The 12,776-nt window shown below is 45.6% G+C and overlaps 1 protein-coding gene across 1 annotated transcript in view; it reads right to left on the bottom strand.

Moving 5' to 3' along the window:
• The window catches only part of LOC143178090 (uncharacterized), a 145,410-nt gene extending 135,204 nt beyond the window's left edge, over positions 1–10,206 (bottom strand). The window contains exon 1 of the mRNA XM_076376540.1: positions 10,113–10,206. The gene's annotated coding sequence lies outside the window, so the exon portion shown is untranslated. The remainder of the gene's footprint in view (positions 1–10,112) is intronic.
• Positions 10,207–12,776: the final 2,570 nt, after the last annotated feature.

Raw genomic sequence — 12,776 nt, 5'->3', positions numbered from 1 at the left:
TATGTTTCGTTATATTGGATCAGTTAACGTAATACCCCGCCGTGGATTGATATCAGTATACCGAGCCCGTAAAAATCAGGATTTCTTTTATGACCTTACACTTGTATCGATTAAATTAATTCCATCATTAATGGGGAAGATCATATATTTGAAAGAAATTACTGGGAGGCACTTAAGAAAGTAAGAGCATTCTGAGAAAAAATTCATTTACCGAATCTAGAGGAAGAAAACGATTCTTACCGAAATGAAGTTAATAACATCCCTACTTAACCGATAATGCAAACAAGATATCGAGGTCGCTTTTATTTTCGGAAACGAAATGGCTCTACGTTCTTCGAATGGTATAGAATTTACTTTTACCCAAAAATATCAGAATTTCGAGTGAAACACTGTGCACTGTCGTGGTCAAAATATACGAGACGATTATCTTGAGAACACTTCAGAGCGTTCCGAAGTTAACGCCCACATCGCGCGGCCGAAACTTTCAGCCTTATTAAAACGACGAAGACTATCAAAGCCACTTCTCGCGACATCGGAAAGATTTTACCAGTGCAACATTACGCTCATCACGGGTTATCTGCGAAATCAGCGAAAGTACATTAAATTACACGTCTGCCGACCGATGCGAGGAGCGAACACTGCCTTCTACCTTTCATTTCGCTCCTGTCAACGAATAATCGTGACTGAAATAGCTGCATGTTTTGTTCAAAGAAACTGGCACGAAAAAAGATAGACCTCGCGCAGATCCAATAATCGACGCATTGAACTGTTTTTGGTACGTGGGTTGCCTGCTGTAGACTGAAAGCAGGTACAACTCGTCTTCGAGTAATAGCGTGTAGCGGAAGATGTTTTGGAGTAAAAACATGGGCTTATCTTTGAAAAGCACGTAATCCATATCCATAAGTTTACATGCAAATATATGCAGCAAGAAGTATAATCTAAATAAACCTATGGGTTGCCGGATAAAAACGCTGGTGCGGGTACTTGAAGCAAGAGACACAACGCTAGTAACTCTACTCCTACCTGGAAGAAACGAAAGGTTAACCGAGTGGTAAAAGAGTCCAGCATGGTACGAACCGTTTGATCTTCGGGGATGTGGGCATAATCGCGTCATCGCGAGCGGCACCTTTAAGATACCGGTCGCATAACCGCACGATTTTCAATTTCCTCGTTATCCTTACGTGGCCTCTCCGAGGCCCGCGAGTATATCGAAGCCCCCTCCCCTGGCTGGTCGCCTCGTCCGCTGCATTCATTAACGTAACACGATTTATCAATTAGCGTAAAAGGCAGCGATAGATAGTCGTTCTGATATGTTGCCCCGTTCCAGCTACGCGCCATCCCCCTTAGCCCCCACTATCGTCACTCCCTCGCGCTTTGGGTAGCACACACGCGTGTCTACGCGCGCGAGCGTGCTCGTTACGGTGTGAAGCTACACGAACGCTGAATTTCTGCGCGGAAACGAACACGGGTCGAGCCATGCGTGTGGTTGTGCGAGTGAACGCGAGTAAATGGGTAGGTGGAATACACGTGCACTCGTGTAACTATGAGCGTGCATGAAGACAGATCCATGGGGATAGCGGGGCGTTAATGGGACATGTTTTCAACGGCCGCGTTCTTGACGCTGTCGTTGGCTTTTTAGCTATCATTTTTCCTCGAGAAGCTATGCGTCGGAAGGCGGATTTTTAATCTCGCTTTAGAATACGTACTAAAGATACTCGAGAGCTTGAAATTCTTCACTCGAAACGCATCCACCTTCGAATGTGTTTCATCTATAGGGGGAACTAATTATACGGGGGTCCGCGTGAACTCCAAAAAAAAATCCCCGAAATCCGCTGGACGCTTCTTGCGCTGGCAAATTGCAAGCCGATCGAATCGATTGATTCGCGATACAGCCTCTATATACGCGCACACAGACACCAAGAGAGGAACATACGCGTGCAGAGAGTCGCACACGCTCGTTTTTCCATTCTGCTAAAACCGGCAGCAGGCAAAGCGTCCGAGAGGGTGTGCCGAACGTTCCTACGTATCAAGGGTTGCACACGGTTTCATTAATGGAAAAGTGGCATTTCGGGTTTTAAGTGCATATACCGGTTCATGCAACGTTCCTGCAACGTTCCTGCAGCTTCTTTCGCTGGATACTCTGAAAACAGATCGATGTACAGACAGAGAGGCACCTCAGTACCGCTGAATCGAAATGACTCACAATGAGACGCCAATTTTTCCTCGAATTTCATGAGGACAACTTTTAGTTTTCCTGTACATATACTTGAGAATTGTAGTTGCTTCAGATGCAAACTTTTACTGGCTTTAAGTTCTTCAAATTTCTCTGCCGAACTAATTCATATGAAATTACCAATTTTCAAATGTTCAAATTTTAGAATATTTCTAATCTCAAAATTATAACACCTTTTCTATCATTATCTTCGAGTAACTCAACATTCAGACCGCTTTAATTGCTTCTTTATTCAGGACAAACTTCTGTTTTTCTAATCAGAACCGTAGCTGTTCGATAACATTTCTCTGATAGAATTACCCCGTGGAAAGCTCATGTACGAATACGTTACAAAAAAACTTTGTTCGCAGCTTTACAGCGGCTTGCTGATTTCCGGGAGCCAATTAGTTTCGTCGAGAACAAGCGAACGAAGTTGCACCATAATGAAATTAGCGTAAACACGGCAAGTTGTGGAGTTTTTTGTTTCATCCGAATTTATCGAGGTACGCGCGGAAAATAATTTTTGGGTGGGCTGGATTTGTTAACTCGGCGTGAATAGATAAACTTCCAGCCAAAGAAATTAAAGGGTGGATTTTCATCAGGTAAAAACGGCGCCGTCGATCAGGACGCGAAACATTCAACGGCGCGAAACAATACGCGGAAATAAGTTGATTCGATTTCCTATTAACTCGTTCGGTTACATCGAACGGCCATTAATGTTGCAGCCCGCTAACCCAGTTCCTCGTTAATGACGTTTTATTTAAACGCGCCCACCGCCGCCACTGATCGAATGCTAAAAGGAGAACCACATTTGCGTTCGTAGAACAATCAATCAAAATACAGAATCGACATGCCGTTGATTGATTATTTTCTCTTTATTAACGTAAAGCGTTAATTGATTAATGATACGCTTGGATAATAAGCTGGTTGACGAGTTTCGTAATCGGTGTACCATAAAGCTTCGACTCTGAATCTGTTGGCGCAAAAAGAAATCGACAATTTTTCTCTGTCGTTGAGGTCGACATATTAAATGTGTCATGTACATATTAGACTAAGCTTATTTCGATAACGAGATTAGAATGATTAGTTACTGCGCGTCTACCTCGAAGGGTCGACTAAAATTGTTTAACTTTCATTTCTAAACGTCAACGTTTACTAATGCAGACACGCGCGCGAAGCAAGTATTAATTTTGTTATTGCTGTAGCTACAACTCCCGGATGATACAATGATAACATGCCCATTTCTGCGTTCCTCAACCACGCCAGGGGATATTATACAGTCCCTTAAAATAACTGTAATTTTAGTGGAAACTACATGGGACTCTAGTTGAATCGTTAACGAAGAAAATGATCGTGTTACTAAATACTAGATATCCTGTCGATGTCGGTCTCAAACTGTTAGAAAAGAAAGATCTTTTACAGAGTTTTGGAGAAGCCTACTCGAGGCTAGCGCGATTCATCGCATTGAGTTTGTAACGGAGCACCAATTTCCTACCAGAGAGTCGAAATCGAGCGGAATCTGTAACGGAAGGATGGCGTGAAACAGGAAACAAGGACGCCGGGACAAAATTGGTGGGGAATTAATTTCTTCTTCAATAACAGTTTCGTGGCTGGCTGCGCACCAATGCCACTTTCGCGGCCGCGGCCGCGGCGCAGCACTCCCAGGCTGTAGTCGCCGGAAGCGGCCGGTGCAGGGAAGAAAGAGAGGATGGAAGGCGACCAGAATCGTCGGAAAAATTCCGCCGGCTTCGATCAAATTGACCGTTGAACCGCTGCACGATCTAAGGAAAAAAAGTAGGCTGCAGGTGTTATCGTTTCTTCTTTCTGCTCCTCGCTTCGCTTCTTCCGCTTTATTTCGCAATATCATAAACGGATAAGGTTCTCATTTTCTCTCAAGCTCGGTTGCACAAATCTACCAGTTTTCTTAAAGACCCAGTTTTGTCATCGTACCTTTACATTCAGTATTCGAATCGAAAATTCTGATTGTTTTCGAATGAAAACGAGGTTCAGCACAGAAGCGTCGATCGAAAGAGTACACCATCGAAGTGACAACTTTATTTGCGTAAGGATATCTCGACGTGTAATCGACGTCCGAGCGATGCGCTTCTTAGGTCGTTTCAATTAACTGGAATCGTGTAATCCGGCTCGCGTTCGCCGCGAGTACATCGAGCGAACGGAGCCGCGTTCTACAGGAATGCGAATAGCAGGGGCGTGTCAACGATTTGCGAGAAGGATCGAGAGAATACGATGAGAAGCAAGGAGCGAATGCGAGGCACGGAGGAGCGAGGAGAAACAACGACGGACAAACAAATTACGGGCATAGAAACCGAGATGGGCGAACGGAAACAGAGAGAAAGGAATTAAGAAACGGAGAAAGAGCGAAAGAACGTGGCGTGGCTGCGCGGCGCGGCGGTGAGTAGGATGAACGAGAAGAAAAAGGACCGAAGAAGATTCTCTGGTTGAGCCCGGTACCTATAGTGGCTGGTAATGAAGGTGTTATTAAATAGATTGAGATTAATTGCGTGATTAGTGCTTTATGTGTAATTGGATAGCGAACCGAGGGGGATCGAGAAGGCGGAATTAAATTGGCGTTCGTGTACGTGTTTATATCCTGCGTCCTCCTCTCCTTGCCCCGACTCAGGACGATACGTCCCAGGTAACTCGCGCCTCCACCGAGAGAAACGAATGCCTCAGCCGTTGAATTTTTAGTCCGCGCAGAGGATTAAACGCCAAAGCAATTCTTTGCCATTCTACAGAAATGTATGTCTTGTTTCTCAGACTTTGCCGAGGCATTCCTCGTACAGGGTCGGACGCAACGCGTTTCGGTTCGGTTGTCGAATAGAGTACGCGAGTTTCACCAGATACGTTTCTACACGGAGGCGAGAGAACGAAGAGGTCGAGAAAAGATTGAACGATGAAGGGAACCCGAGGGAACGGGTTAGTAGTTTATCGAATTAAGGCAATTAGCGGTACAACCATTCTCCTGCCGTGCCACTTAACCGACTATCTCCGTGGACACTCGAAAGCTTTTCGGTTTCCAGCCTGCAAGATAACCCGACGTTTTAAGGCATCGTTCACACGTCAGTTTATTATAGCATCCGGTCAGACCCGGTTAGGTACACACGCTCGCGTGTCGATTCATCGTCGAACGATACCCCCTTTGCCCTGGTATTCCACGAGAAAGCATCTTGTCTCAATGATGCTGATGCAATACACAAATTATCTTTGCGGTTCGACTTCTTAACTGATTTGAAAGTACTCATCGAAAAGCACAGTGAGAAGAAGAAACACTGTTTTATTACTTACATATATAGTGAGAGGCTGAAAGACAAATTAAATAAATCCGAAAACAGCCCGTACCGATAATGGAGTCGAAAACATCTCAACAAATACGAGCATCGACTTCTTTTGCTCCAAGGGTATGGTGCTAACGTGTTCGTGCTTCTCGTGTTACAAATCCCTCTGCAGCATCGTAAACGGCCTATAAAAATTTGTTACGGTCGTATTGTTCTATCACGCAAAGGTTCGAGCTGTGCATTGGTGCTTTATAACTGCTATTGTGGGAATAGAAGAGAATTTCAAATTGATAGCGATTCCATCGACGGTGAAAAACAATTACTAATACTGAAAAAACTGTTAAACTGTAACGTCAAACCTAGGAAAAATCACATTTCTAACGAATGTCAGACAGGGGCAATGCCCCAAGATTCGGACTAATGTCTGAGTAAACCAATGTTTCGAGTATCTAGTTTGAAAATATCGTTCTCCTAGGCGGTCCCATCAAAATCGTGAAAGCCATTGTAGCACGATGCACGAAGTTAGGTAAAATCGAAAATCCGGTAGCACGGGACTCGAGACTCTCGCGGTCGGTCGACAAAAGGACTACTTTTCCCGATTTTCGCATTTCGCGCACGTTTCGGTCAGCACGGCTGTCGGCCGGAAACTCTCTTTTAATTTTCCGCGAAATTCGAATAAAGTTGCCTGGCCAAGCAGAGTATTATACAGTCAGGATTCGGCGTACACGTCCGTCGCTAACATTTTAAACTCGCATTTCACTGGCTTGAGCCCTAACTTTATCCCTGCGAGTGACTGTGGAAGGGAGGGTTTGAAGCCTCACTATGCGACAACGTGTACCATCAAAACGAGATTCTGATGGTGGATGGACGCAGCCAAATTTCGACAGAAAGGAAAGTTTTCGCTCAAGCAGCCGCTTCGTCGTCCTCGTCGAGACTATGCGTCCTATCCTTTCTTCTTTGCTTCAAAAAGTTGCGTACATGTTCTGGCGATATTTTTCATTCTCTATGGACTCATTTAACCACAGATTGAAAGAGAGTTTGAATAATCTGAAGAAAATGCAAATGGTTTTCCAGGAAGATAAACAGTATTCGGAGAAGAAATGCGATTCCTTTTAAATCGCATGACCATTCGCGTAGTTTCAGAAACTAGCGCCGCGACATGACGCGACGCGACGCTGCGACGGGATACCGCGGTTACAAGTTTATAAAGTTCGCCGTGATACTGCCCCATAAAATTTTTCTACCGTTTTATACTGTTTCATTACAGAGACTCCACTATCTTTTGTGGTACAGAATATTAAAAGTATCCATGTTACTTGCGCAAAATACGATTGCCAGTCGCAAGAAAGTTGGTCGCTAACGCGCAACCCCCGCCGATGTTAAGCTAATTCCTTGAAAAAAGTTCACCGAGGAGTCGCCCCCGAACTTGTTCGCGTGCCTCGTTGTTTTTCTTCTCTTAGCCTCTGTTTTCCGACTCGGTCGCGGTCATCAGAATAAAAAGAAGATACGACAGAGTTTTATGGGCATTTTACCTCCTGAGAAATTCCTGCAAGAATATTGAACCATAACGTTAAATTCTCTCCTTCTGACGCAGTTACATAAACCTATGCAGAGTAGAGCATGGCAAATGGCAAACATAACGAACGGCTCCGCGGTTTTTATTCACCGAATAGGTATGTATAGTCGATGAGCTATGAGGCAGGTAGAAAAAATCTACCGGTTCGCTGTTACACGGCATTTTTAATTACGCCCTTCTTTCGTTGCGAGAATGCTTTCTGCGAAGGAATACTTTCGTCTCCAAATGTTGGCACTCGTTCCCTCGCACCTCTCTTGATATTTCCTCGTCTTCACTGCCTTGTTTCGCCAGTGAATTCTGCGCCTGCGCGTTAATGAAAATTGCGATTTATTATAATTTTTCGCAATGCGCTGCCCACCTGACTTCTACCTTACGCTAGTACTCGAGATCGTAATTAATTAAAGAAAAAACGAAGCTTCTGTATTCCCACGGCTACACGACTGCGTCGAACAATGCGTTACACTCTAGCGCTGCATTTTATCGTAACACGCGAGAACGCTGCGAAGAAAGCGAACATTTTCCTCTCCATTCGTGTCGAACTTTCCCTCGCGCAATTTAGGCTCTCACCCTTCTGGCTAAACTGGCCCACCCTTTTATGTATAAACCGGGAACCCTGTTTCACTGGAACGTAATTAAGAAATATTCTCTGTTCTCGCATACGAATTCTGTTTAAAGAGAGCTTCGTCGGAACAGCTGTGCTGCCCTTCACAATCGAAATGAAGAAAAAAGTAAGGCAGAGAAAAAACTGACAATTTTTTTCTCTAGAAATATCTCATAAAGTCACTTTCCCGATTCTTCATATAAAACTATTAGTATTCTTCTCGATAAGCTATGTATCGGTCAAGACTCTGACCTTGCTTTAAGCAAAGAAAAAGTTTAACCACCAAGATATGATTTAAAACTCTTACGTATCGTTCGGATCATTGAGGATTTCACAGATAGCAAAAAGTACGTATTTCGCGGGAAACGATAACCCTGGAATCGTTTGACTTCGTGCTCGAGAAGAAGAGAGCAAAGAGAAGGTGCAGCAACATGCAGGAAGCTGGCAAAGAAGCCGGAGGACAAGATAGAAGAGAAAAAATGACAGAGAAAAACGGAAGGAACGAGGTGAAGGTGGAGGTGGAAGAGGAGAAGAGAGGACCCCTTCTCGGCCCTATTAAAAAGCCCGTTTCTGCCTCCGTTTCTGAAAGCCTCTTACGGCACTCGAGGCAACTGCGAAAGCACTTGAAAGCTCCTGAAAAGCCCGACAACACTTCCCTGGTTGAGTGCCGCGTCCCGCCAGGAGGCCGCTGCGACTTCGCACCCTGTCACCGAGACACGGAGCTGCTGCGAGCGCCTCTATGTGTTGCAATATCGCCACTATCCTATGTATTAAACATCGACTGCCCACCCTTCCTTCGGAACGAGGCTGCGAGCCAGCCATTCCTCCCTCCCCGTCGAATCTCCCTCGGACAGAGTTCGATCACGTTAAAGCAATAGCCTGACGGTGTCAGTGGACGAAAGAAAGTTCATGTTTCAAGAGTCAGAGTGCTGTCTGCTTCCCATGCAAGAGCATAGCGTAATAATGATGATAAAACTATACTATTTACATACAGGCTACTGAAAACTATTCGCTCTTCATCAATGACTGAATGAAATAGTGAAACGGGTAGTGCCTAAAACCGTCGCCGTTACCTTAGCGCACAGAAAACATTCCCAGTGGCCATGGAAAGTGCCTCGGCGGAAGTTCTTTGATAGAATAAAGAACACTTATCCAGTTCCAGTTCGAGACCCAAATCGTAAATCCCGGTTCATCCCCGTCGGAGGAGTGCAATCGGACAATGGAATCGGCGATACTAATCCCGAGCGTGTTTACCAACCGTATCGGGAATCTCTGGTGGCTCCATTTGATTCGAGAGAAAAAGAGAAGGAGGCACAATGTTAAAGAAGTGGCGCACTTCCGCCATGGGATCGGTGAAAAAGAGTTAAAATTAGTGGGAGACGGTACTCCTGCTCGATAAGTCTCCGTCGTCGCGTCGGGCCATTCCTCTCCGTATTGAAAACCCTAACGAGAGAACGAATCGAGCTGATCATTCCTGTTACGAACAAGACGACCAGAAGAGCACGAATAACAGGAGGGGGAGAAGGAAGAAGAGAGAGATCGTTAGTGGAGAGAAAAAGAAGGAAGAACGGAGCAAAGAGGGGGCGTAGAGCAAGAGGGCAGAAGGTGCTGGTAATCTGCGTGTTGAAGCGTCCCGGCCTGGAGATAACGGGAACATACATAATGCAGTGTTTCTTCTGCAGACGACCAATCGACGGTGGTCTTAAGCGAAAATGGGCCAATAGCTTCTCGCGCGAGACGCTTTCCCCTCGAGCCTTATTACAATACATTAGAATATCGCTGTGGTCGTCTTGACTTCGTGCACAGCACCGAAAGCCGAAGGAAACACGGCCAGGCCGATTTGCGTATTACCACGGGAAAGGGTCCCAGAGCCCCTGCGCCTTGTGTATCTAGCGAACGGTTCAAATCTTTGTCCTTGGCAAGTACTACAGTTCCTGTTTGGTCATCCTGCTAAGCTCCAACCTACTGTCGGACTAATTGTGCTCATTTCTACTTCAGAAGACTTCACTTTCCTCGAGAAAGTCTAAATCATTTCCAATCGAAGCAACGAACGACAATGCATAAACCAGCTATACGGTTGGTTGCTTCCTTGAAAATCGACCGTTCTATGCACGAGTGTCGCGTAGTTCGCAGCTAAATGAAACAATTCCTGGAATTCTTCGTGACTTCCCTTCATACAGGGTCCAAGGGCCGAGGGTCGGTTAATTTCTGGACACAGAGGGGGGCGGAGATGTGCGAACGGGTGGCAGGTTCGCTTAATCTGGCGCAGTTTAGACAATTTAGCGCGGTTACCCTGTTAGCGTCAAACATAACCTCGCCACTTGGTCGGGTGTAAAGAATGGCAGGCGTAATGTCGGTCCACGCGCGGAGAAGAGACTACGAGAGAGAAAGATAGGTACGCTCACAGAGAGAGGCTATGGTGCTTACCAGTTACCGAAGCAGAAGGAAGAGTAGAGGGGTTGCTCACCACCCGGAATAACCTAGCTCTTTAATTTAAAGCTGCCGGACAGTAATTAAAATAGCCACCCCCGACACATACTCCTTGAAGCGGTGCCCAACTCGCTCAAGACACTCCACCAGCCACCGACAGCTCCTCCCTCTCCGCCTCGATGCTTCTGTAACATAAAGTTTAACAGGAAATTTGACACAGTGTTAAATAGATTTAATCAGGAAAGTAGGAAAAATATTTAATTAACGTCCCAAGTAATTCTTGTATCGCTATAGATATTAACATTTCATACAATGTCTTTTTAATTCTCTCCCACGAGATTTCACCTACTGAAATTCTTACCTGACGTTAAGTCGTTAACTCGTTTAGGTACCTGCAAACCAATCTGTTTACATGTTGAACGCAGTCCTCGATAAATACACAGACTCGTTTCGTTTTTTCCTTCTCGCCCTAAAATTATGTTACCTACTCAGTTTCCACTCTGCCGGTATTGAAAACGCCGCCTTGATAATTACTCGCTTTCGAGTAATTTGTAATATATTTCGCTTAAATGGTATGTATTTTCTTAATGAGCGTGTTACATTATACGTCGTCGGTATAACGAAGTTAATGCCAGTAATTCAGTCTGGCTCGACCTCGTTCACCACCAAGCGCATTTCTGTTCACGATCTTCTCTCGTTCGCGACTCTTGCCAGCGTACATGGGTATGTCGTAAGATTGAAAATTCCTTTTTAATTAATGGCGTGCGCACCTTCTCTCATACCTCTGTACTTCTCTTCTTCCACGAAAGCGAGAAAGAAATTACGCCAATGATTGCATAGCTCGTTAGTAATACTTCATCTGGTGACAATTATTAACGGCCTCGGTGATTTTTATCGTATCGAATTTATCTGCAGTAGGTTTGCGCAATAGCTGTAGTTACGCATTTTAGCAATGTGTATCACGTCGCGAGATCGTTGAGGCCATTTGCCGGCGATAACCTCGAAGTAAATGTAGTCCCGAAGTAAACTTAGCGTATACAAAGAAACTACTGTCTTAGGTCGATCGAAAGCATATTTATGCAAAAAAAGAAAAAATAGCACGAATAATAGGAAAATATCAATTTTCCGTCTATTGTATGAGCCATTCAATTAAGGGGAACGGGCAGTGGCTAGCATATATCCGAGTGGCATCATTCGATTGGGATCGGGGCGGTGGATGAATCAGGGAACCCGAATTCCTGCTTTCCAATCGGGACGATTGGCCGTGGCATTATTTCGATCGATTAGAAAGCGAGGCCTCGCCAGAGTCCAAACCCCTAGCCACTATTCCAGAGGGGAGGGGTGCGGCCAGCTCTTTCCCGGTGTAATCCAATGGATTAGTCAATTATGTATACCGTTACGTCTCCGTACATTTCGATAGGTCACTCTGTGCGAGATAGCGCACAAATACGCGCATACAGAGAGAGGGGGGGGGGGGGGAGGGAGGAGAGAGTTAAACATACCTAAAAAAAAAACAGAGAAAAGGGAGAGAAAAGAAGAGAGCAGAGGCGGGCAAGGATCGTCGATTCGCGGTACGACGGTAGGGAGAATCGGCGTGCCGTGGCTAAAGGAGGGAAGAGAGGAAGGGGGTAACGAGTAAGGGTGGAGCAGGGGAGGAAAAACCAAATGAAAAAGAGCCTTTGTGTTTGGGATTCCTGTGCAGCGGGAGTCGAGGGACCGAGAGCGAACGGGGGATGCAACTGCAATTTGTACCTCTTACTGTCCGCGGGAAGAATAGGTATTGTCTTGCAGGAGAGAAACGAATTGAGCTTCTATGAAGCCCGGCGTGCGAATGGGAATCGATATTTTTAATTTCAGTAGAAGCCAAACATCAACCAACTACTCTACCTGCTGGCCACCGTTGTGCCTGTCTTCCTCCGTTTCCACCCAACCACCCCCTTCGGCTATTTAAACCACTCCTTTGTAAACACTTGCGAGTTTAAGTACCTGTAATGCTTGGCTTACACCTGACCCAGCCGTTCGACCGACACCAGCTAATTACACGATCGCTTTCGCGTGCCACGAGAGCGGTGATTCGTTGCGTTCGAGTTTGATGCGAATGGGCCGGCTGAATCGAACAGAAGCCTCTTCTTTCCGTATTTCGCAAACGCACCGGAAACTACGGCCCGTTTCGAGCGTCGCATCCGGCTGATTGCTCTCGCAGCTTTCAGCGGAGAGAGTTAAGCAAATTGCGAGTGAATGTTCGCAATTTAAGGTCAATTGGAGTTTCAGCTTCATTGAAATATGGGACAATTTCTCGTCTCGTTCCGTCCTATTCCACCCCGTCCCGTCTCCTTTCGTCTCCTTTCGTCTCCTTTCGTCTCCTTTCGTCTCCTTCCTTTCGTCTCGTTTCGTTTCGCCGCGCCTCCTCTCCCGATATTAAGAAACTTGAGGAAAACGCAAGCGTTCCCCTTTCTTCGACAGTTCATAATGGAATTACTCGCCAACGGAATTGCGCTTATTGCAGCGTGCTCGTTTCATTTGCGAGCTTAAGCGTAGATTAAGCAATTGTGTTACTACACGAATTACACTGAAACGTTTGCGTTAATCGAGTCCCGGTAATGAGCGTCTAATGCATCGTAGCTGAGCGCAAATTGTCCTCCGACCTTCTCAACGTCGCCT

Source organism: Calliopsis andreniformis, chromosome 1, assembly GCF_051401765.1.
Source record: "Calliopsis andreniformis isolate RMS-2024a chromosome 1, iyCalAndr_principal, whole genome shotgun sequence".
Taxonomy (NCBI): Eukaryota; Metazoa; Arthropoda; class Insecta; order Hymenoptera; family Andrenidae; genus Calliopsis; species Calliopsis andreniformis.
This window is presented reverse-complemented; position numbering and strand designations above follow the sequence as displayed.